Source organism: Podarcis melisellensis (assembly GCF_964234715.1).
Source record: "Podarcis melisellensis genome assembly, chromosome: 3".
NCBI lineage: Eukaryota > Metazoa > Chordata > Lepidosauria > Squamata > Lacertidae > Podarcis > Podarcis melisellensis.
Genome location: NC_138530.1, coordinates 6,553,774 through 6,579,895, shown reverse-complemented (window position 1 = coordinate 6,579,895; position 26,122 = coordinate 6,553,774). Strand labels below are relative to the sequence as shown.

The following is a 26,122-nucleotide window of genomic DNA, read 5'->3' as shown; positions in this document are numbered from 1 at the left end:
ATTCGAAATTAAACACGTTCAACATCACTTAACTTAGTATATTAATTCCTAAGCCAATCTGTTACCTGCAAGCTATTTCCTGTTAATTTAACTTAACAAATTTAGTTAAATAGTCACAAAATTTTGTCCATTCTTCCTGATACTCCTCCTCCTTCTGGTCGCAGACTCTTCTAGTTAGGTCGGCTAGCTCTGAAAAATCCATCATCTTCATCTGCCAATTTTCCGCCGTTGGTAATTCTTTAGCCTGTTAACCATTATATTTGCCAAAATTTTATAATCCACATTGAGTAGGGAGATTGGTCTATAGGTTTTAACATTGGATCTATCTTGACCCTGTTTAGGAATCAGACGGATATAAGCTTCCTTCCAGGTTTCAAAGGCTTTGCCCCCTCATAAAATCAAATTAGATACTTCTACCAGGGGTTGAATAAGCCAATCTTTCAGTGTCTTGTAATATTTCGCTGATAGACCATCAGGTCCTGGTGCCTTGCGAAGTTTTTTGTTTTGCTTTTGCCAAAGAGATAAAAATGCAGCAAGCAAACAAATAAGTAAGTAAGTAAGTCCCTCCAAACTCCAAACTCAACCATTCTATGTAAAATTGATGATGTTGACCTCTTTCTGTCAATTATTGGCAGGATTTTGTCAGACCCCCCAAACTACAAATTGTACCTTAGAGATTCCACTGGTCTGTAACAGTGATGCATGCTACTGTAAGAGTAAGAGATATCCATGAGTTTGTGGTTACACTCACGTGTAAATTTTTAATCCTGATTTCCTGATCTACACTCTACATCTACAGGAAGCAGAAGCAGGGCTTTGTTTGTGCTAAAGGGAATAGTGGTCAATCACATTATAAATCAGGACATATTAACCCTATTTTTAGATGTCTAAATTTGGATTCAGTGCTGATGCAACACTTCTAGGTTCTGCATCTTCTTTTAAGCATTAGAGCCTCAAGATTTGCCTCTGTGCACAGGTGTTCATATGGATGCAAACTGTGCAGGCTGCACTTCCCATGGGCAGTAAAAACTGATGGCTCTAACTACAAAATACAGAATACCAACAAAATTGGTAGCTAATGCTGGCTTTTAGGGATGCAGGTGGCGCTGTGGTCTAAACCACTGAGCCTAGGGCTTGCAGATCAGAAGGTCGGAGGTTCGTATCCCTGCGATGGGGTGAGCTTCCGTTGCTCGTCCCAGCTCTTGCCAACCTAGCATTTCAAAAGGACATCAGAGTGCAAGTAGATAAATAGATACCACTCCGGCAGGAAGGTAAATGCTGTTTCCGTGCGCTGCTCTCGTTTCGCCAGAAGCAGCTCACTCATGCTGTACATGACCCGGAAAAACTGTCTACAGACAAACATCGGTTCCCTCGGCCAGTAAAGCGAGATGAGCCTTAACTGTTGGATTTCCTTTACCTTTACCTTTTAATGCTGCATTTTAGAAATTTTTGAGAAATGAATTGAAAAGCAACTGCAATCTGAGGCTGGAGACAAGAAACAATTTAATAGATTTATTCTAGATTGTGCCTGGTTCTGAACCCAGGTTTTAAGAGGGTAAACGACTGATTCAAGTGTTTTCCAAGGTTGGTGACCAGAAGGGTACAAGATTTGAAAGCTGTTACTTTTGGGGAATATTGGAGGAGCTCAGCATGTTCAACCTGGAGAAGAGAAGGTTAATATTTGCCAGGCTGCAATGGGACATTTTTCCAGAGGGCAGGACTGGAAACAAAGGGGGGGGTAACAAAGAAGCAGGTTTTGAGGGACAATCTGTGAGGGATCTTGTCATTGAAGATCTTGCATTGAGCAAGGGTGGGACCAGTTGATCTCCAGGTCACTTTTGGCTCTCCATCCAGCTGTACATTCACTGAACTTTATTCTGCTCTTCTTCCCAAAGGAGACTGGGGCACAAATATCTCTAATCACTTCATATAAAACTATTCATATAAAACTATTTTAATTATATTATTTATTTGACTTATATACCACTCTTTATCAAAATATCCCAGGGTAGTTCAAAAGATAAACACAGAAGATAAAAGCACAGAAGTATAAGGAGAAAAATTGAAAAGAGATTTTTGTTTCTTGCCTTTTTTGATTATAAGTCTAAGATCAGGGGCTGTTTTCCCTTCTTTTAAAAAATGCTATCTGTAAGTCCCAGTGAAATGCTATATATTTGGGGGGGGAGATAAAAATACAGCAGATAAATAAATAAGGTCCCTCTAAATGTGACCATTCTATCAAAAAATGATGTTGACCAGAACTTCAGTCAAATCAGAACTTTCCTCTCCATGCCTGTCCATCTAAATCAGTGACCATCTTTCTGTCCAGGAGAAGGTGCAATATAAATATCAGAATAAAAGATAAAATAATAGTTAGACCACCTTTCCTGCAAGATGCTGTGTCACTTTGAGGGTCCAGCCTTTGCCATCACCTCCTACAGCAATGGAGTAGGGGATCCTCATGTCTCCTGAGAGAGCCAGTGTGGTGTAGTGGTTAAGAGCGGTAGTCTCGTAATCTGGGGAACCAGGTTCGCGTCTCCGCTCCTCCACGTGCAGCTGCTGGGTGACCTTGGGCTAGTCACACTTCTTTGAAGTCTCTCCCACTCACCTCACAGAGTGTTTGTTGTGGGGGAGGAAGGGAAAGGAGAATGTTAGCCACTTTGAGACTCCTTAAAGGGAGTGAAAGGCGGGGTATCAAATCCAAACTCTTCTTCTTCTTCCCTGGGTCTTTGTGTGGTGGAGTCCTCAAAGTCAGCGGCTGCCAGTGTCCCATCCTGACATCCAGGATGGGTCAGAGGATGTCAGCACTGATGCTCCTCTGAGAGCTCTTCTGGGGCTGAGCCTGCATGTCCTCTTCCTTTCTGCTACGGATTCCTTAAATGTTCCTTTGAGTCTTTCTAACACAATAATCCTACGATCCTCCGTCATCTCCTGAAGGTGAGCAATCTGACTCCAAGCTCATGAAAGTGCGATCGATTACAGATTTCCTTCTTTCTTTCATTCAGGGTATTCATCAGTGTGTGGTGAAATGGAGGGTTCTGCCAGAAGGGAATCACCAAACGCTGCCCATCTGGTCTAACTCTTCCAGCTTACTGTGTCTTCAGTGCACGATGCTGTTCCCTTCAATGACATCAGTGAGCAGCCCACATCCATAGGTGTGAAAGCCTAATTGCTACGCTGATTCTTCTGGATCTTTGCTTGTGGAAGTGGGCCTGATCAATCGATTTGTGAAAGCAGACAATGAAATAAAGATCAGTCTGTTCATATGATCATCTAATTAAACGCATATTAAACTGCAATTGAGAAATTGTATTTATTTTTTTAAAAAAGCATCTATGGCTTAATATGACCCAACTCCAGTGGAAGTGCATCATATCTGCCCAAGATCCCTCTTGACAGGAGTCCTCATCCCCGAGTCCCAGGAGCAGATAACTGCAGCCATTGCTTTCCATGCACCCAGGCAGAACTTGGGTTTCGTTGCCAAGTTGGTTATGTGAACACGGGTGGGATTGGCTGAACTCAACCCAGACTGGAGCCCTGACCTAAATGGAGTTGATTATTAAGGAGCCACTGCTTTGTGGGTGCCCATAGGTCATTGAGAAAGAAATTAGCAGTGGGAAGGAGAAACTATGGTAGGAAACCATTTTGGGGACAGTGAAATGAACTGAGGAAAGGGTGTGGGTTTGTGGGTGTGGGTGTGATAGCGAGATAGTGTCAGTGGCTCCCATGAATGGGCTCACCTCATCCCAATGCTGCTTATAATTTAATCACCATCTTCCTTTGGGTTCAACCCACACAGAATAAATCAGGGATTGTAGGAATTGCAATTCATGTATGATGGGAATTATAGTCCAACAATGATCAGAGGGTCACAGGGAGACTGCATATCCACCAGCAGTTGTGATTTGACCTGGACATCCCAGAATTACAGAAGTTATCCCACCTTCTGATTGGATGTCAAATGTATGTTTCAACATCTCTTTGGCTCCGCAGCACTGTAAGCAAAGAGAACCTTATTGTTTCATCCAAAGAAGACTTCTGCCTTAGTGCACTTTCCCTTCAGCAGAGATCTCGGAGAAAATTTTAGGCATGAGGTTCCCTTACCTGAACTTTGTTCTGGTCTTTGCAATTGCAGTTGAACTGAACAATCCAACCAAACAGGGTCAGGAGGGTCATCAGTTACATAGGTCCATACTTCTCTAGAGGTCAAAAGCGCCTCCACCCAAAAAGACCATAAACTATAGTTCTCATCTGTTAGCTGTGGGAAGACCAGAGCCTTCTCAGCTTCAGGAACCTGGTCAACCATTCTGGAAATCTTCCAGACCCACAAAACTACACTAACAGGAGAAGGAGTTTTCAAACCTTTGTCAGAGTCCAAAAATATGCAGTCATCCACTCAGCAGCTGGGCCCATAACCAAAGATGTTGGCTTTTTGCAGTATGGTAGCGCTGCAGAGAGCTTGCTGGGGAGACCATGCATTAAAAAGAAAAGGACTCAAAAATAACTTAAACAAGGTTTTAATTACAAAAACAAAAAACTCCTTATACAATAAATACATTAACAACAAACCAGACCCAACCACCAACCCATCCCCCAGGGTAATGGGAGAACTTGGTGCTGCTCCTTATATACTACACCCAAATGCTGACACGCCTTAATCAATACAACTCAGCAGCACCTGCTATGTTTCACAGCTGTAAAGCTGGGTTTCGTTATCTTGCTCTGGCCCTTGCTCTTGCCCCTTAAAGACATACACATTGGGTGGAACAATGATGAACCTTTACGTTTAAAGTAACCATTCAACTGCTGCCTTTCAGTGTAGACGACCCGGTGGAGACTGTTGTGACTTTTAGAAATATGACTTATTCACACATTTACAAACTGAGCCTCCCCTAGAGTCTTCCCACCTCCTTCCCAAAGCCTAGTTAGCACTGTCCCAGATGTAGGAAGAACATGGGAGAGCCATAGGACCCTGCCAGAGCCCTCACGCCTCCTTCCCAATGCCTGGTGCCCTGCTTACCCAAAGCAAGCACTTAGAATCATAGCATTGTAGAGTCGGTCATCTACTCCAACCCCCTGAAAGGCTTTGGGTAGGAGGTGGGAAGATGCCCCTTGGCTTGGCGACCTGTGTGTGGGAACAGGTCACACTGCCCTAAATCTTCCTCTGGACTCAGCTACATTAGTTTTAAATGCAATATAACACTGGGACACCAGATGGCGCTGTAGGGTTCCATCTTTCACCAACTTGATTCCTCATTATGCGGCTTACAACAAATTTTCCTGAAACCTTTTTCGATGTGCTTTGATCCAGCCTCTGCCTGCAAGAAGGACCTGAGCACAATAGCAGGAATTTCGGAGAAGTTGGGACACAGAAAAACCTGTTTTGCTTTATTGTTCCATTACGTCATAATGATTAAAATGTTGGGATACTGCCAGGGAGACAGAGGCATCAGGACTCCCCGTCGTCTCCAGACAATCTTCCGGTCTCCCGTGGAAACAGCATCAGTAAATTAGCGACATGAGCCTCAGACGCATTCCAAGACTCATGCACGCCCTTTTCGCAGAGTTTCCACAACGGAAGGTTCACCCAGGAGAGCATATTTACAGCTATATTCAACGTTGGTCAGAACAAAGGAAAAACATGACTACCTTGCATCCATGTCGAAGAAAACAGCCAGAACAAAAGCTATGTACAAAACGGAAACTCCCAGTGAGCAGGAAGTAAACAGGCATGTGACACACAACAGCCTGTTCCCTTTTTAAGGAGGAACGGAAATATCCTAACAAAAAATAATAATGATAATAATTTCGTTATTTGGATCCCACTCACCTTACTGGGTTGCCACAGCCACTCTGGGCGGCTTCCAGCATATACAGAAACATATTGAAGCATCAACACCTCTTAACTGCTGCCAGAACCCTCTTCCAAAATCCAGGGAAGAAATGAGAACAGCAACCATGAGGGAATGAATAACTAAAATCTGCGCCATACATGGTGAGAATTAGAGAGGGCAGACAACAAGGAAATGCCTTTGCCAAGAAAGGAAGTCTTTTTAGAAGGTACTGAAGTAAGAAGGCATAGGAGAGTATAAAGCCATTTTTGTTACTTGGAACCTTTCTTCTTCATCATCATTATTATTATTATTATTATTATTATTATTATTACTAGGGTATTTGTGTTTGGAATTCATATGGAAATGTGGTCCTAGTGTTTAATTCTAGATGTGCTGGTCCCATGGGTTACCCAAGAGGTGAGGTCCAAGTCCAGTCGTGGTCAAAGGTGCAATGTGTGGTCAAACCTGAAGCTTTCCTTGCTTGGTCAAAATGCTGTTATAAAGATGAATGTATTGCCAAGAATGTTATTTTTGTTTCAATCGTTGCAAATTCTGGACAAAATGGATTGTTTCAAGAAGTGGCAGAAAGATATTTCTAGATTTATCTGGCAGGGCAAGAAGCCCAGAATAAAATTTAAAATATTAACTGATGTAAAGGAAAGAGGTGGATTTGCCCTGCCAGATCTTAAACTCTATTATGAATCAGCAGCATTTTGCTGGCTGAAAGAATGGCTGCTTCTTGAGAACACAGACATTTTGGATTTAGAAGGTTTTAATAACGTCTTTGGGTGGCATGCATATATGTGGTATGACAAGGTTAAAGCACATAAAGCATTTAAAAATCATATTGTCAGGAAAGCATTGTTTAATGTCTGGATAAGATATAAAGACTTACTTGAAAACAAAACCCCAAGGTGGTTATCACCAATGGAAGCAAAGGCTCAGAAAAAGCTCAATATGGAGGCCAAATGGCCAAAATATTGGGAGATTCTAGAACAGGAAGGGGACAAATTGAAATTGCAGAGTTTTGAGAAATTAAAAGATAAAGTGTGAGACTGGCTTCATTATTATCAAATAAGGGAGGCTTACAATTTGGACAGAAAAATTGGCTTCCAGGTGGAAAAATCAAAATTGGAAACAGAACTGTTAGATCCCAAGACTAAGATATTATCAAGGATGTATAACTTGCTGTTGAAATGGAATACTCAGGATGAAACGGTTAAATCAGCTATGATCAAGTGGGCTCAAGATATTGGTCATAACATTATGTTTGCTGACTGGGAACAGTTGTGGACCACAGGTATGAAGTTTACGGCATGTAATGCCTTAAGAGAGAATATTATGAAAATGATTTACAGGTGGTACATGACACCAGTCAAGCTTGCAAAAATTTATCATTTGCCTGATAATAAGTGCTGGAAATGTAAAGAGCATGAAGGTACATTCTTTCACCTTTGGTGGACGTGCCCAAGGATTAAGGCTTTCTGGGAGATGATCTATAATGAAATGAAAAAGGTATTTAAATATACCTTCCTGAAGAAACCAGAGGCCTTTCTCCTGGGCATGGTCGGCCAATTGGTGCCAAAGAAGGATAGAACTTTCTTTACGCCACAACAGCAGCAAGAATACTCATCGCAAAGTATTGGAAGACACAAGATCTACCCACCCTGGAAGAATGGCAGATGAAAGTGATAGACTATATGGAATTGGCGGAAATGACTGGTAGAATCCGAGACCAGGGAGAAGAGTCGGTGGAAGAAGACTGGAAGAAATTCAAAGACTATTTGCAGAAACATTGTAAAATTAATGAATGTTAAAATGATGTCTGATTAAAATGAAGCGGCCTTAGCAACAAGGTTAAAAAGAATATGTAAAAATGGATTGATAACGGATGAAAATATAAAGTTATAATACGTTAAGAGATAGAAATTAAGATAAAAACAAAGAGGGCAAGGATTTGCTGAATTAACCATGTGAACTGGAATACAAAAAAGGGAGGTGTGAGGAGGTCAGGGAAATAGGTAAATGAAATTTAAGATATGAGAAGATTGATTTGTTTTTAACTGTTTTTTATTTATTCTTTCTGTATTTTGCTTTTTTCCCCTATGTATTTTTGTATTTTTTGTATTCTTCTTTTCTCTTTGTTTTTATCTTGTAACTTTTTTCTCTTTGTAAAACTTTAATAAATATCTTTTTTAAAAAAACCAAAGGTGCAATGTGGAGGCAGTCCGTAGAAGCTGAAGCTAGGTGCAGGGCAGGGAGTTGGGTGAAGTCGGGAACAGGCTTGCAAGCAGGGAGCCAGGGCTGGTCAGGAGCTCAGGCAGGAAAGCAGGACAGGGTTCAGGCAGGAACTAGGAACCAACAATGTTGCTCCTGCAACTTGGGACTGGGGCTGGCTGACTTTTATCTGCCCCGAGGCATAGGGTGGCCCTGATCCTCTGGTGACTCACCTCTTCTGGCCTGGAGACGAGCACTCCTCCTGCGGGAACTTAGTTCTCTCCGTCTCTCTGCCCTGAGCCTCTGCAGCTGGAGGCTGGAGGGTTACCGGACCCAGAGGCAGCCTCAGCTTCCTCTGACGGGGCTGAGAGTGGAGCACCTGCAGGCAATGGGGCCTCCATCACCTCAGGAGCCAGAGCAGACTCAGCTGATGCCTGCACCTAAGGATCCAGCACAGGTGAAGACCCTTCAGGCTCATGCCCCAGCCTCGGCTCAGCTGCTTCTGGAGGCGGGGAATCCTGTGCAGGCTGGGATCCCTCAGGTTCAGCATCCAAGTCCGAATCCCAGGCCATCACACTATATATATTTATCTACTTGTATTTTATTTTGATTGGCATCTGTGATTATACTTTGTCTTGTTATTGTCAGGCTGCTGCCAGCAACTCCCAGCCGGTTGCCAGGAACGTACAAACACAAGGAAATGTTCCTTACCTTCCTTTTATAATTCTGTCATTACAGAGAGAGGCTACAGAACCCAGCCTCTTAGATAATGGCGTTGTCCCGAGTGAATCTCGACCCTGTACCCCCGTCTCTCCCATGTCCTCATTCATCACTTCTACAGGGGCTGCTACGCACCCTCTGTCTTTGAGGCCCCCCCCAGTGCTTCCTCCTCCTCATCTCCCATTATTTCCCAATCCCCCCCCCCATCTGCCTCTGAGCTGTGACCTCCCTCAAGACCCTGTTGTAAATCTAAACTGTCTTCCACTTCCACCTCCCTGGAAGGGTCAAGCTGGGGAGGCCGTCTCCACCACTCCTCCTCTGCCCAGTCCCTGACAGTTATGCGTTAATTTGAAAGAAAGTTGAAAAGAATGAAGGATCCAGATGATGATTGAACTGTTACCATAAAGCACCAATGCAGCAGCAAGCAAAGGCTATAGCAGCTAAGTCAGCTGCTTGTGGCTGGAAAGCCAGACAGGACGTTTGTGACTGTTGCCATGGGAACATAGGGGCAGTCCATTCTGTACTGAGCACCGGATGTTAGCTCAGTGTGTGTGTCTTGTGACCCGTACTGGAAGTACATGGGTGGAGTTTATTCTTACTGCTGTTGAGTGCAGACATGTTTTCTCTGTACTGATGAAAGAGACAGAAATAAAGAATGTAAATAGATTTCTGTCTGCTTCTTTCCCCCCCCCTTGGGGTTACCAAAGGGGAGAGAGAAGAAACAGTGTGTTCTTCTCACACATCTGGGAAGGATCGCCGAGACCTCGCCTGCTTATCTGCCGGGAGTAGCAGCGGGGAGGTCGACAAGGAATATCTGCCGGTGCCTACGTTGTGGCACATTCCTCTGACCCAGGCAGAATTCCAACATGAACTGGGATCTTGATCACTAGCAGCTATAGCCCTTCCGGGTTCTTCGGTTCCTCCCAACCCCCACTCCCTGGAACCTCTCTGAGTTCCTTCTCTCATTCACAGTAATTCCCACCCCTCAAAAAAAATTCTGAGTCCTACTCAGAGTAGACCCATGGAAAGAAATAAACCTAATGCAACCACTGACCATTAACTTCAATAGCACTAAATGCCACCCTCAATTATTTGTGGCCACCCACAAGGCAATGGCTCCTTAAAAATCAGCTTCAATTCAGTCATGCTTTCAGTCTGGGTTGAGTTCAGCCTGTCCCTGTGTGCATGAAAAGCATTGGCTGCAATTATCTGCTCCTGAGACTACTTGATGAGGGATTTTCAGCAGATAAGATGTTCTTTTCATTGGAGTTGGGTCATATTTAGCAGTAAGGTAAAGGTAAAGGGACCCCTGACCACATGAGGTCCAGTTGTTGATGACTGTGGGGTTGTGGCGCTCATCTCGCTTTACTGGCTGAGGGAGCTGGCATACAGCTTCCAGGTCATGTGGCCAGCATTACTAAGCCGCTTCTGGTGAACCAGAGCAGCGCACGGAAACGCCATTTACCTTCCCACCGGAGCGGTACCTATTTATCTACTTGCACTGCGTGCTTTCAAACTGCTAGGTGGGCAGGAGCTGGGACCAAGCAACGGGAGCTCATCCCGTTGTGGGGATTCGAACCGCCAACCTTCTGATCAGCAAGCCCACTAGTATTTAGCAGTAGGAGCTTTTTAAAAAGAAAAGAAAAAAACTGCACATTCAATTTCAACTTTGCGAAATTATTTTGTGTTCATTCATCTGACCAGACTGATATTTATTTCATTGTCTCCTTTGACACATGGGCAGATTTGCTCCACTTTCACAAGCAAAGATCATCAGACATTCACAACATGGAGGTGGGCTGCTCACAGGTATCCCTCAAGGGCACAGCATTGTGCATTGATGCCACAGTAACTCGGAAGATTCCGACCAGACGGACAAGGGTTGCTGAGTTCCTCTTGGCAGAACCCTCCCAGTTTATCACACTCGGGCATTGTCGGTGGTTTATCTGCATCAAAGAAACAAGGAGATCTATCATTGATGGCCCTAAAGTCAGATTCCTCACCTTCAGAAGATGTATAGAACTGTAGAGTTTGAAGGGCTCAAAATAACATCTAGTCCACCCCAGTGTCTCTATTTTCCAGGGATACCACTGATTTAGAGAAGCCATCCTGGTTTCTGATTTGATCCCAGAATATCCCACTTTTCCTTAGGATGTCTCTATTTTCATTGGAGAAATGTTGGAAGGTATGGAATTATTCCAACACCCGAGCTGTCTGAAGTTTTTATAATATTTAATGTTTTATTATGTGTTTATATATATTTTGGAAGCTACCCAATAAGATGTGTGGAGTATACAGAGTTAAATTATCATGATGGAATGGGACATCCCTATTTTCATTGGGGAAATGTTGGAGGGTATGCTACCTTGAAATGCAAGAATCTGTAGCAGACAGGGAAGAAGGCGTGCAGGCCTAGTCCCAGAAGACCTCTCTATTGGGGTAGTAGAGGTGAAAAGAATTCTGGCAGGCAATGTGCCCTTTTGGTTTCAGATAGTACATGGGTAGACCAGTTTAAAAGCCCAGGACACCAATTTTCATGACCCTCTAGTGGCTATGGTAGCTCATTTACCAGAATTAATGTATTTAGCATCAGGTGTCTTGGGCCAGTTTACAGGCAGTCGAAGTCCAGGATGAGGGTGTCGGGACTGGGGTGAGATGGCAGGGTGGGAGCAGGAGCGAGAGTCCAGAAGCCAGGAGTCAGGAAGCCAAGAGTCCAAGGGTCAGGAAACCAGGAGTTAAGGAGCCAAGGGTCCGAGGATCAGGAAGCAAGGAGTCACGAAGCTGAGGGTCCGAGGATCAGGAAGCAAAGAGTCAAAAAGCCAAGGATCAGGAAGCAAGGAGTCAAGAAGTCAAAGGCAAGAAGCGTATTGCTGTGGCAAAGAGCTAAAGGGAAATGCTGACCTTATATGCCTTCCCAGCTCTTGCCACCAGGTGCTTTGAGTTACCAATCGGCCTCACCTGTGCGGCCACGCCTTGCCTCTCCAGAACAAACTTAGGAAAGCCCCAGTCCTGCAAAACCCTACCAGTCACATGGCCTGGCTCCTGACACACTCCTGGAAGTATGTACAGTGAAACCTCAGGTTGCGGACGTAATCCATGACAGAGGCACGTCCACAACCCGCAGCGTTCATAACCTGCAGCGCCACATCTGCACATGCACGTGATGCAATTTGGTGGTTCTGCACATGTGCAAAGCATGATTTAGTGCTTCTGCATGAGCAGCAACACCTGGAAATAACCCTTTCCAGTACTTCTGGGTTTCTCATGGTCCCCAACCTGAAAACACGTAACCTGAAGCGTTTGTAACCCGAGGTACCACTGTACTCTGTTCTGACAAAACTAAGCCTCCTAGAGAAAAATACACACCCGAAGGCTCAGTTTGGTCCCAAGATGCAGAACCTAGAAGTGCAGCTTGAGAACTGAATCATACTTTGTACTACTAAGAATAGGGTTAGTATGCCCTGAGAATATCAGCTATTTTGATTGGTCACTGCTTCCTTTAGCACAGCAAACCCTTGCTACTGCTTCCTCCGGTGAAGATCTAGAACGTAGATCAGGAAATCAGGATGAAAAAGCAGGATTAAATATCCCCCCTCGTTAGCACGACCAACTCATTGGACTTCACTGACTGTTGCAGCAGTTTCCATTCAAGCCACAGTTGGCTGGAATATATCCATAGGGACATTTCACAGTTAGTGGCACCTGGCAATATTGTCCCATTTCTTCAAATTGTCATTATTTGAAAAGACTTCTTGTGCAAAAAAGAAAAAAGAAAAAAAAGGACATTAATTGGTCTGATAACATTTTGTTTTGAGCATTGGAACAACATTTTCAAGAATGAGACCCAGGCTGATGAAGTGGTTAGTTCCTCAGGTAGAGGAATCTCATGGCTGCAGTTTCCTCTGGGATCTCTGCCAAAGGGAAGGCACTCTAAGGCAGAAGGAAGCGGAGTTTGGATGGAAGAAGGAGGTTCTCTCTACTTATAGTGCTGCCGTGCCAAAGAGATGTTGAAACATACCTTTGGGGAAAGCTGCAAACAGGTATTTCCAGCAACTGTCAGCATCTGAACCCTCCAGGCCTTGTCTCTTAACTCATCCTAGAGCATTTATTTATCTTTATATTTATTTACCCGCAGAACCACCTTTCTCATATGTTCACAATCTGTCCTGCGCTCCAGGCCATGCTGTTTTATTTCCATAACAATTAACAGATTTCCTGTAATCTCATGATTACATCTTCACAGCACCTACGTAAATGGAAAGTGGAATGTGAGTTAAGAGCTTTGCTGTAATGCAGTTTGACGCAAACTCTTGTGCTTGGACTGTTCAGTTCGACTGCAATCACAATACCTACCAAGAAAGAAACTTTTCAGTGTGCTTTTCTCCTGATCTGCACATTTTTAGATGCATTTTGCTTAATATGCTTGTTTTGGTGATGCACAAGGTTTTATGTACACCTTCTCCATTATGCAGTTTTTTTAAGAAAAACTAAATAGTGATTTTATTCCATCATCCATAAGAAGATTTCACCATCACTGAAATCTTGCCAAATCTGACCCTCAGTTCCAAGGCTCTGAATGGAAGGAAATCCCTAATGCTCCACAATCATTGCTTTACAAAACATCTGGGGGACACCAAGCTGTCAAAGGCTGCTCGATCAAGTCCTTATTCTGGTCATCCTTTCCTCCTAAGCCAAGAACATCCTCGCAGTCTAACCCTTTCTTCATAAAAGAGGTTAATGAAATATACTCGGAGTCAAGAGTGGATTTCATGCTCTTTATTCAGCTCATATTGGTGAGGAGGAATGGAAGTTCCCCCAGAATGTCTGCTTTATATACATTATTTACACCATGGGTCCCACATGATTGGCTAATTCCGGGATTTACCTGTAGGCCAATCTTTCTGCGGTTCCTTAAATTATTTTAAATATCTTCTGCATATCCAAATTAACTAAATTTGTTCATTTATTTCATCTTCTTTAAATATATACCCAGTGCTTTTTTTCTGGCGGTACACAGGCGTATGCATACACCTAAACATTTTGTGAATCTACGTTTGGCCTCATTGAGGGGCAGTATTTCAATATGAGTAGGAAAATGAAAGTACCCCTAAACATTTTTTTATAGAAAAAAAGCACTCCTTATACTCTTATAAAACTGCAGGCTTTTACAGTAATCCTGCCAATGCTTTTATCTGTTTATAATTTATCTGTAAACATTCAGTAAACCATTTCCATTCTTTTATATATATATAAAATGTTTTCTTGATTTCTTATTCTTCCGGGATTCTTTAGTTGTGATTCCTGCTTTGCAGGGGGTTGGACTAGATGACCATTGGGGTCCCTTCCATGTCTATAATTCTATGATTCCAAAGTGAGTTGTCCATCTTAGGCAGCAGGAACCGGATACCATGACAGGCAATTGCAGAGAGAAAAGGAAGTCCTGACCATTTTCTGAGCAAATCTCAGCAAAATAACCAAGACCTTCCATTCCTTGCAATGAGGTTTTTGCAGGATTTCCCAAGGAATTGTGTCGTGTGGCAGCTTACCTACGTCACAAGAGTTTACTTCTCATCTCCATCATGGGCTTCCTAGGTGGTCTGGAGTACATCCTAAAAGAAGATGCATAAGAACAATTGTGTCTCAGAACTATACAGTGGTACCTCGGGTTACAAACACCTCGGATTACAAACACTTCAGGTTACAGACTCCGCTAACCTGGAAGTAGTGCCTTGGGTTAAGAATTTTGCCCCAGGATGAGAACAGAAATCATGCGCTGGTGGCAACAGCAGAAGGCCCCATTAGCTAACGTGGTACCTCAGCTTAAGAACGGTTTCAGGTTAAGAATGGACCTCCGGAACGAATTATGTTCGTAACCAGAGGTACCACTGTACACTGATGATTCCAGAGGTTTGCAAAATGAAACATGGCTATTTATTTTCACTCAAGCAAGATTGACATTTGGATATCATTTGGGCCATTCGACTGAAAAACTCTGATACGCAGAAAAGGGTTTGTCATTGGTTTTTCAGCTATCCAGGGTATTTCATGGATTAGGGTTACCCACATGCCTCTTTCCCCCAACTTGGGCTGGCAGCAGCCATGGCTTGCAGAGCCCAAGCTGCTCAAGTCCAAGCCACCCAAAGCCTAGCCCAAGCCAAAATAAACCCCCCAAAAGCCAATGAACAAAAACACCTGGACATTTCCTTTAAAATATAAATTCTCCCCCAGGGGGTGGTCATGTTGCCCCCCGCCCAAGAGAACATATGGCAACCCTATGATGTATGAACATTAGAAAAACCCTATACTGGCATTGTAGCTATCCAGAGAACAGAAGTGAAGAACCGTCAGGCTTCAGGGAATCTGATCCCTCTCCCTCACGGCAGGCTGCCAGTAATGGAAAGACAAGAAACTCCTACCAAGGTCTTTTATTCAATATAGATATAGAAATGCCATCTCCTTGATAATGGCATTGCTCCAAGTAATCTCCTCCCCCCTTCCCTTCTCAGTCGTCAACAGCCTCAGTTCCCTCACGGTGTCTGCTTGGGGACAATTGCCTCTGGATTCTCTGCTCTCCTACTTTCATTGCTCGCCATGTTCTGAGAGAATGGGATCTGGAATTCTTTCCAGTGATAACAGGTCAGCCAGCTGTTCCTGCTCTGCTTCTCTCATTATTTCCCAGCTTTGCCCCTCTTCTATCTCTGAGCTGGGACCCTCTGCAAAACCAATGCTGTAAATCTATGATGTCCTCCTCTTCTCGGGAAGGTTCAGGAGAAGGTTGGATGTGGTCTCCACCATTCCTCCTCAGTCAAGTACCTGACCAGAACCATAACTCATGCACTGTCTAGAAGGTTTCTCGTATCCAGATTGCTGTCTGCAAGACATTTTGGTGCCTAAGGCGAACCAGAAAATGGTACCTCCCTCCCAGGGCTTTATTTCACTTCACCGGAGCTCAGTTCTGGCACCTCTCAGGTGGGTGCCATTACTGCCTATTAGAACATATCTGATATCATTCTAATAGGGGGGAATAACGCTAAACAGGTTAGTGTAGATGCAGACCCAGCTGACATAGTGTACTTCGACTTTCAAGAAGCTTTCATCAAACCACCTCACCAAGGACTCCAGAGTGGGAAGGATAAACACCCAATGCCTGAGCCAAGGTCTCCCTACATCCGACAGTTTAATAAAGTTGTGGCCAATTTTAATGCCATAACAGCTTGTCATGATTCATTATTCCTCCAGGGGGTCACCGGGGGTTGTAGAGTCTCCGTCTGGCCACACAGTATATCCTTTAGCACTAGCAAAGCCCTGCTTCTGCTTCCTTCAGTGAAAATTCAGAGAGTAGATCAGGCAATCAGGATTAAAAATAAACAAACATTCACACATGAGTCAGACCAACTCAATGAAACCACTTACTCCTACAGCAGGTTCCTTTTAAAAAAATAATACTTTATTTAGAATAATAATACTTTATTTAGAATAATAATACTTTATTTAGAATTCAACAATAACAAAGTAAAAAAACTACCACAGTAGTTACTACATCAGTTCATTGTTGTTGTTTAGTCGTTTAGTCGTGTCTGACTCTTCGTGACCCCATGGACCAGGGCACGCCAGGCACTTCTGTCTTCCACTGTCTCCCGCAGTTTGGTCAGACTCATGTTTGTAGCTTCGAGAACACTGTCCAACCATCTCGTCCTCTGTCGTCCCCTTCTCCTTGCGCCCTCAATCTTTCCCAACATCAGGGTCTTTTCCAGGAAGTCTTCTCTTCTCATTAGGTGGTCAAAGTATTGGAGCCTCAGCTTCATGATCTGTCCTTCCAGTGAGCACTCAGGGCTAATTTCGTTCAGAATGGAGAGGTTTGATCTTGCAGTCCATGGGACTCTCAAGAGTCTCCTCCAGCACCAGAATTCAAAAGCATCAATTATTCGGCGATCAGCCTTCTTTGTGGTCCAACTCTCACTTCCATACATTACTACTGGGAAAACCATGGCTTTAACCATACGGACCTTTGTTGGCAAGGTGATATCTCTGCTTTTTAAGATACTGTCTAAGTTTGTCATCGCCTTTCTCCCAAGGAGCAGGTGTCTTTTAATTTTGTGACTGCTGTCACCATCTGCAGTGATAATGGAGCCCAAGAAAGTAAAATCTCTCACTATCTCCATTTCTTCCCCTTCTATTTGCCAGGAGGTGATGGGACCAGTGGCCATGATCTGTGAGTGTTCAGAACTTAACTGGTTAAGTTGTTCTGAGTGTGCGTCACATTCCGACGTCAGCTGTTAGAAGCTAAGGAGGAGACAGAAGCTTTTAGAAGCTAAGGAGGAGGAGTTTTTCCCTGTACTTTCACTTCTCTCTGTGTATCTGTGAGAGAGACATGGCTGAAAGAAGCCCCGGACTTTGATGCTGTAATGTTTTAATAAAGAGCTGTAAATAGACGAACCTGTCTGTGTATGCTTGCATGGAGAAAAGGACTGCTTTACACCGCTGTTCAACTCTGCTAAGCCGTGACCTGAAGGGAGCAACAGTGGCGCAGCTTTGAAGAAGTGTGCCGGACCGCTGTAAGTGATTGATTGGGATCGTAAAGCTGTCTGAGATCGCGGCCCTATCGATCAGGGAGGATCGATATATATTCCAACATGATCTTCGTTTTTTTGATGTTGAGCTTCAGACCATATTTTGCGCTCTCCTCTTTCACCCTCGTTAAAAGGTTCTTTAATTCCTCCTCACTTTCTGCCATCAAGGTTGCGTCATCTGCATATCTGAGGTTGTTAATATTTCTTCCGGCAAATTTAATTCCAGTTTGGGATTCATCTAGCCCAGCCTTTCGCATGATGAATTCTGCATATAAGTTAAATAAGCAGGGAGGCTTATTAATGGCTTCCGATTAGACTCATTGTATTATTATTTCTACTATTTTTTCACGCACAGTTCCAAATTATTGTATTGCTTTCTTTGTTTTCCTCAGATATCAAACTCCTCAATGCCTTCTTTGCCTCAGTCTTCTCCGATAAAGAAAACAATGCCCGACCTGAAGAATTTGGAGCAAGTGATTCAGCAGAAGAAACACAGCCCAGAATAACTAAGGAGATAGTACAAGAATACTTGGCTAGTTTAGATGTATTCAAGTCTCCAGGGCCAGATGAACTGAGTATTAAAAGAACTGGCAGATGCGATCTCAGAACCACTGGCAGTCATCTTTGAGAATTCCTGGAGAACAGGCGAAGTCCCGGCAGACTGGAGGAGGGCAAATGTTGTCCCTATTTTCAAAAAGGGGAAAAGAGAGGACCCAAATAATTACCGCCCAGTCAGTCTGACTTCAATACCAGGGAAGATTCTGGAGCAGATCATTAAGCACACAGTCTGTGAGCACCTAGAAAGGAATGCTGAAATCACCAATAGTCAGCATGGATTTCTGAAAAATAAGTCATGTCAGACTAACCTGATCTCGTTTTTTGACAGAATTACAACCCTGGTAGATGAAGGGAATGCAGTGGATGTAGCCTACCTTGATTTCAGCAAGGCATTTGACAAGGTGCCCCATGATATTCTTGTAAAGAAGCTGGTAAAATGCGGTCTTGACTATGCTACCACTCAGTGGATTTGTAACTGGCTGACTGACCGAACCCAAAGGGTGCTCATCAATGGTTCCTCTTCATCCTGGAGAAGGGTGACTAGTGGGGTGCCACAGGGTTCTGTCTTGGGCCCGGTGTTATTCGACATCTTCATCAACGACTTGGATGATGGACTCAAGGGCATCCTGATCAAATTTGCAAATGACACCAAATTGGGAGGGGTGGCTAACACCCCAGAGGACAGGATCACACTTCAAAACGACCTTGACAGATTAGAGAACTGGGCAAAAACAAACAAGATGAATTTTAACAGAAGAAGAAGAAGAAGACTTTGGATTTGATATCCCGCCCTTCACTCCCCTTCAGGGGTCTCAAAGCGGCTAACATTCTCCTTTCCCTTCCTCCCCCACAACAAACATTCTGTGAGGTGAGTGGGGCTGAGAGACTTCAAAGAAGTGTGACCAGCCCAAGGTCACCCAGCAGCTGCATGTGGAGGAGCGGAGGCGCGAACCCGGTTCCTCAGATTACGAGACTACCTATCTTAACCACTACACCACACTGGCTCTGGAGAAATGTAAAGTATTGCACTTGGGCAAAAAAAATGAGAGGCACAAATACAAGATGAGTGACACCTGGCTTGAGAGCAGTACATGTGAAAAGGATCTAGGAGTCTTGGTTGACCACAAACTTGACATGAGCCAACAGTGTGACGCGGCAGCTAAAAAAGCCAATGCAATTCTGGGCTGCATCAATAGGAGTATAGCATCAAGGGAAGTAATAGTGCCACTGTATTCTGCTCTGGTCAGACCTCACCTGGAGTACTGTGTCCAGTTCTGGGCACCACAGTTCAAGAAGGACACTGACAAACTAGAACGTGTCCAGAGGAGGGCAACCAAAATGGTCAAAGGCCTGGAAATGATGCCTTATGAGTGACGGCTAAGGGAGCTGGGCATGTTTAGCCTGGAGAAGAGGAGGTTAAGGGGTGGTATGATAGCCATGTTCAAATATATAAAAGGATGTCACATAGAGGAGGGAGAAAGGTTGTTTTCTGCTGCTCCAGAGAAGCGGACACGGAGCAATGGATCCAAACTACAAGAAAGAAGATTCCACCTAAACATTAGGAAGAACTTCCTGACAGTAAGAGCTGTTCGACAGTGGAATTTGCTGCCAAGGAGTGTGGTGGAGTCTCCTTCTTTGGAGGTCTTTAAGCAGAGGCTTGACAACTATATGTCAGGAGTGCTCTGATGGTGTTTCCTGCATGGCAGGGGGTTGGACTCGATGGCCCTTGTGGTCTCTTCCAACTCTATGATTCTATGATTCTATGAACAGTCCAACCCAAAGAGGTTGCATCAACGTGCACTAGGGCCAAGCTGTTACCCAAAATTCCATTTCCTTTCTGTTCAGGCGCCGTGAAGTTGGGAGCAGCTTTAGTGAGATGATGGGAAATCTGTTCATTGATATGGAAAGATAAAAGCAGGAGAAAGGTTGTTCTGCAGGTAAATCTTGGGTGGGCTGGTCTGCAAGATGAATAAATTGCATATGATGGGTTAAGAGAAAAGGGGCCTGGAGGGTTCAGGTGCTGACAGGTACAGGAAATACCAGTTTGCAGCATCTCGCACTCAGGCACACAAATGTGTTTTTCAGCAGCTTTTTGGCACAGCTTTTAGGGAAGCTTTTAATGTTTGATGCATTGCAATATTTTAATATTTCTTGGAAGCCACCCAGAGTGGCTGCGGAAGCCCAGCCAGATGGGCGGAGTATAAATAATAAATAAATTATTATTATTATTATTATTATTATTATTATTATTATTATTATTATTACAGCAACACTATAAGTAGAGAGAACCTCCTTGTTCCATCCAAACTCCTCTTCCTTCTGCCTTAGAGTGCCTTCCCTTTGGTAGAGATCTCAGAAGAAACTGCAGCCATGAGGTTCCTTTACCTGAGCTTTGCTCTGGTTTTCATCCTCTTCCACGTTGTTGAAGGTAAGAGAGCAGCTGAAGCTCAGGTGGGGGAGCATCTGCTGCAAACGCAGAAGGTCTCAGGTTGAGTCCCAGGTATTTTCCTGGTCAGCAACGCTAAAGAACTGCTGCCTGTCAGTGTAGACAGCTATGAGTTTGATGGAACAACAGTCCGACTTGGCAGCTTCCTATCCTATCCAGCTGCTTAAAAAGGGGTGGGGAGGAAAGTATTTAAAAACCTATTTAATAATGAAGTTGAATTTGAATACATGACTTTTGGAAAAGCAGAAATGTTCAGGATGCTGACTGAGCCACAAGGCAGGTTCCATGGTGGTCATTTATATTGCTGTGAATTTGGAAAAGTTAGTGTCCATGATCCCCAAGTCCTTTGTAATTCCAGAGGGCCTGGATATAGGAAGAGTAATAATCTGATGAAGGATTCCACTGTAGACCTAACCCAGCAAGTTTCTTTGTTAAAGAATGCCCACAGTTGCCACCTCAGGATCCCATTAGTACAGCCAATGAAGAGATTGTGCCCCCTGGGCAAATGGGTGGGCCCTAGTCCCTTCAAACCTGGCTGGTAACCGAGAAATTCTATAGGCAGCACAGTTGGGTGTGAGCTGAGGAAGACACAATGGCAACACTACTGGGGAGATTACAGAAAATATCATTCTCAGTGAGGGAACAAATGGCAAGGTATTTCTGAAGCTTAGAACAGCTGTAATTTTGATGTTGAAAGGAATGTTGAAATGCAGAGTTAATATGCCCTGTTGAACACAGATGTTGAAAGCAAAGGGGAACCTTCAGTAGAATGGAATGAAGGCTTACTCAGTCGCCAGTTATGTGGGTCTGTGGGTGCTTTGTTTGCTCATTTTTCTCCCCTTCCATTAGCAACCTGTAAAATTTAGGTTTGGCAGCTGTTCTGAAAAGATCCCAGGAGCAATAATCATCATCATAATGTTATGATTTATGTGCCACCCAAGTGGTTGGGTGCAGCTAAGTGCCAGAACCCTTACAAGGTTCAGGAATCAGCTGGAGTGTTTGCAGAGAAGGAGGACCAATCTGACCCTTGCTAATGTTGGCCAATGAAACAGTAGTTAGCAGGTTGAGAGGCAGCAGAAGCCTGTAAAAGTTGGTCATCCCATTAAATACGCCGGGTTCTGGTTAGGAAAAAAAGTAGTTGGCAAACCCTTTGACCCCTTTGCCCCATAAATTTTTTTTTTACTTGTCTTCTCTTTTTAACAGGCCAAGTTTTCTGTTTACTATTTGGAGGTACTTGCCAATTCCCAGCAACTACAAACTGTGCCAATGGAGAAATTACAGGGGTTTCCTGTGGCAGCAACGGAACCTGCTGCAGGGGTAAGTGATATCCATTGACTTGTTTTGTTTTCGCAAAACAGATAAATATGCAGTAAATAAATATATATAAAAATGTAAAGGTAAAGGACCCCTGACATTTAAGTCCAGTCGAGAACAACTCTGGGGTTGCTGCGCTCCTCTCACTTTACTGACTGAGGGAGCCCCCGTATGTCTGCAGACAGTCTTTCCAGGTCATGTGGTCAGCATAACTAAGCCGCTTCTGGCAAAACAGAGTAGTGCACAGAAACGTTGCTTACCTTCCCGCTGCAGCAGTACCTATTTATCAACTTGCACTTTGACATGCTTTTGAACTGCTAGGTTGGCAGAAGCTGGGACCGAGCAAAGGGAGCTCACCCCATCGTGGGGATTCAAACCATGATCAGCAAGCCCAAGAGGCTCAGCGGTTTACACTGCAGCACGATCCGCATCCCCATATATAAACAGGACACACACACACACCCGCAAATCAACCATTCTATGTGAAATTGATGATGTCAGTCAAATCAGGACTTCCCATGCCTGACAATCCAAATCTGTAAAACTCCACCATGAGCTCACCAGCTGGCCTCGGGTAAACCAGGCTTTCACTCTCAGCCTCGATCTCCCCATCGGAATTATGGGACATAATAATACTGACTTGCTGGTACAGAAGGCTTTGAATATTTATTTACTCATTGCATTTATATCCCACCCTTTTATCCATGGAGCTCAAGGTGCCTTCTGTGGTTCTTCCTAATTTAATCCTCACGACGACGCTGAGAGGCCCAAGGCCACTCTGTGAGCCTCATGATGAGGCTGGATTTGAAGGCTGGTCTCCCATTTCCTGGTCCAGGACCTCAGGCTCTCATACTTGGAAGTGCTCTTCCAATGCTCAAAACAAAACATCAGTCAAATGAATGTTTATGTTTTGCACAAGAAGTCCTTACAAATAATGACAATTAAATTCCCTCTCTTTTGCACAGATGAAACTCCATTCTGTAGACTCTCGAGAGGATTTTGCCAGAGAGATTACAAACGTCTCCTGTGGTCCTAATGCACGCTGCTGTAGAAGTAAGTGGTACCTGTCAGGGAACTGACATCTAAAGCGCCGCAGGTGCAAAGGCTCCCTGAGGTTGAGAGAGCAGTAGCAGCGGAAGAGGGAACCAGTAGAGGGCGAGCAAGAACTCCAAGGGAAAGTGAGTCGGAGGGATGGCTCAGAGACGCTTCAAGCGAAACCAGTGGGGAGGTCTCAGGACCTCCTATAGGGACACCCACACCTCGACGGAAACTGTCACGCCGAGAGGCCAGACGACGTGTTTCCGTTAAGGAGCTTTTATGTTGGAAACGTTTCCGAAAGCAGCCACTTTCGGATTCTACTAGTGATTGACGCAGCCATGCTGGAGGGGCTCCGTCACAGGCAGAGGTTTGAAAACCTGATCAAACTCTGAGGGACTTGCATTTTACGCACAAGCAGCTCATCGTCCCATCACAGCAATCCGAAAGACACCGAAAGCCAGCTTGTGCAGAGAGAAGCATCATGAGCAACCCAGCCGGAACCGGGGGTGCAGGAGCAGCTGGAGGGGGTCCAAGCCTGGAAGAAAGGTACAGAGCGTTGGAGATCCAGTTGGCGCTGCAAACGGCGAGGCTTGAGGAGAGGAGGGCTCAGGATGCAGAAAAGGGAAAGGAGAAAACCACCCCGCTCGCCAGAAAGGTACCAGGATTGGTGCAGAAATTCGGGGGGGATCCCAGGAACTATCATGCCTTTAGAACAGAGATGCAATACGCTCTAAACTTGCAGTTTGATGACTTCCCCGACGAGGAATCGCGAGTGGCGTATGTGATTGGCCATCTCGAATCCGGGGCGAAAGATTGGGTTAGACCCCTGATGGCAGCGAATAATGAGATCTTAAAGGACACGAGGAAGTTTTTTCGTGCCATGGACCTGATGTTTTCCAGCGATATTGAGCAGGGGGTGGTGCGAAGGCAGTTAATGGCTTGCCAGCAAGGAAGCAGATCTGTCCGTGAGTACTGGACTGAATTTACTATGCTGATTCATAAATTGGGGTGGGACCTATCGGCGGAGCCCATCCAAATGCTTTTCGAAGAGGGGCTTTCTTCAACCGTCAAAGATGAGCTTTCCCGGGGGCCCAGGGCGGAGTCTATGGACCAATTAACCAAATCTGCGCTGGCCATAGGAGCGCGCCAGGAGGCGAGGGCTTTGGAAAGGCGGGAAGGGAAAGGAGACCGTTGGAGGGAGTTCCGCATTCCAGACATTCCAGAGCCATCTTTCCCGCCGGCAGAGCCGATGGAAGTTGGAACAGCGCGGGCGCGCGCAGTTTCAAATCCCAGTGAAGGGCGGAAGAAGGAGGGAAAGAGCGCCAAGAGATGTTATCTCTGCCAACAGCCAGGGCACTTTGCCAGAGTCTGCCCACAAAGAAAGGAATGGCAAGGGATGGCAGGAGCTGTTGGGGGAAAGGAAGAGGAAAGCAAGGAGCAAGTAAAAGCCAACGCCTGGCTGCCACCGTCGGGGCACAGCAGCCAGGCCAAAGAGCAATGAAAGTGCCCATGCCAGAACCTCCCAGACCTGCTTTAGTGATAGAGGTGTTACTAGAACTGCCAAACGGACACCCACTAAAGGTCAAGGCGCTTTTGGATTCAGGCAGCTCCTGTAATTTCATGAGTAAGGAGTTTGCAGCTGAGCACCAGATACAGACCATCCCTTTAAGTAACCCCTTGCAGGTGACTACGATTGACGGCAGAGAGCTGTTGGGGGGAGAAGTTAGCCAACAGACTGTCCCGATGATAATGAGAGTGGCAAGGCACACCGAACAGATAGCGTTTAATGTGGCCATCCTGGGAGGAGCGCCCATCATTTTGGGGATGAGCTGGCTGGCGCTACACGATCCGCTAGTGGGCTGGCATCAGAGGGTGGTCTCCTTTGGGTCAGCGCATTGCCTAGAACACTGCAAGGAGGGGAAGGTCTCGGGAGGAGACAGAGTCACCCTAGCGGGGATGGAAGTGATGGGCAAAGGGAAGGTGCCCCCGCAATACGCAGATCTGAGCAACGTATTCAGCGAAAGGGAAGCAGACAAACTGCCACCGCATAGACCCTTTGACTGTCAAATCAACCTACTCCCAGGGGCCCAACTCCCAGTAGGCAAGCTGTACGCCATGTCAGACAGGGAGATGCAGGAGCTGAGGGAGTTCATTGACAAAAACTTGAAGCGAGGTTTCATCAGAGAGTCCCGAGCGGTGGGGGGCAGCCCAGTGTTTTTTGTGGACAAAAAGAACACAGACAAACCGAGACTGGTGTGTGACTTCAGGGCCCTCAATGCAGTGTCGGAGCCCCTGGCTTTCCCTATGCCCCGAATTGACGACATTTTGACCAGAGTAAGGAAGGGAAAGATTTTTACAAAACTGGACCTGCGGGGGGCGTACAATCTGATACGCATAAGGAAGGGAGATGAATGGAAGACCACCATGTTTACCCCTTTGGGAGCCTTTGAATACCTCGTTATGCCCTTCGGTCTACAAGGGGGCTCCGCCTGTTTTCAAGCTTTTATAAACCACGTTCTGGGACCTTTGCTCTACAAGAACTGTGTGGCCTTTTTAGACGACGTGTTGGTGTATTCGGAAGATGAGGAACAGCATGTGAGGGACGTTCGAGAAGTGTTGGGCAGGCTGCAAGCCAACCAGCTGTGGGTGAAACTGGAGAAGTGCCAGTTTCATACCAAGGAGGTGGAATTCCTGGGGTACTGCTTGTCAGACAAGGGATTGGCCATGGATCCAGGCAAGGTTCAAGCGGTACTGGAATGGAAGACACCGAAGACCAAGAAGGACGTGCAAAGATTCTTGGGGTTTGGGAACTTTTATCGGAAGTTCATCAAGAACTTTGCCCACTTGACGGCGCCCATCACCGACTGCCTCAGCAGCAAGAAGAAATTTGTTTGGACGGTGGAGGCGGATCGAGCCTTTGAAGAACTGAAAAGGGCTTTCGCCTCGGAAGAACAACTTCTGCATGTGGATTTACAAAAACCCATGAGAGTGGAAACAGATGCATCCGACCGGGCTATAGGGGCGGTCCTTCTTCAACCGGGGAGGAGTGCGTCGGAGTGGAGACCGTGTGCATTCTTCTCGCGGAAACTGAATAAGTCCGAGAGGAATTACACGGTGTATGACAGGGAACGACTTGCCATTCACGAAGCATTCCGGAGGTGGAGACATTTATTAATTGGGGCACAACACAAGGTGCAAGTGTGCACCGACCACAAAAATTTAGAGTATTGGAGAACAGCTCGAGTGCTCAACCAACGACAAGTGAGATGGGCACAGGAATTCTCCAAATTTAACTTTGAGATTTGTTATGTGCCAGGCCCAGAAAACGTCAGGGCAGATGCGCTCTCACGCAAACCAGAATATTGGGAAGGGGAGGAGGTGATCGAAGAGAGACATGTCATCCCGGAGGACCGCTGGGTGTGTGG

At 45.1% G+C, this 26,122-nt stretch overlaps 1 protein-coding gene and 2 long non-coding RNA genes across 3 annotated transcripts in view; 2 read left to right on the top strand and 1 right to left on the bottom strand.

Annotated features, from left to right (window-relative positions):
- Positions 1–26,122, bottom strand: part of LOC309366097 — a 419,038-nt gene that overhangs the window by 367,048 nt on the left and 25,868 nt on the right. The window lies entirely within an intron of this gene.
- Positions 1–26,122, top strand: part of LOC309365822 (uncharacterized protein) — a 137,949-nt gene that overhangs the window by 107,163 nt on the left and 4,664 nt on the right. The window lies entirely within an intron of this gene.
- The window catches only part of LOC309365943, a 62,336-nt gene that overhangs the window by 32,445 nt on the left and 3,769 nt on the right, over positions 1–26,122 (top strand). The window lies entirely within an intron of this gene.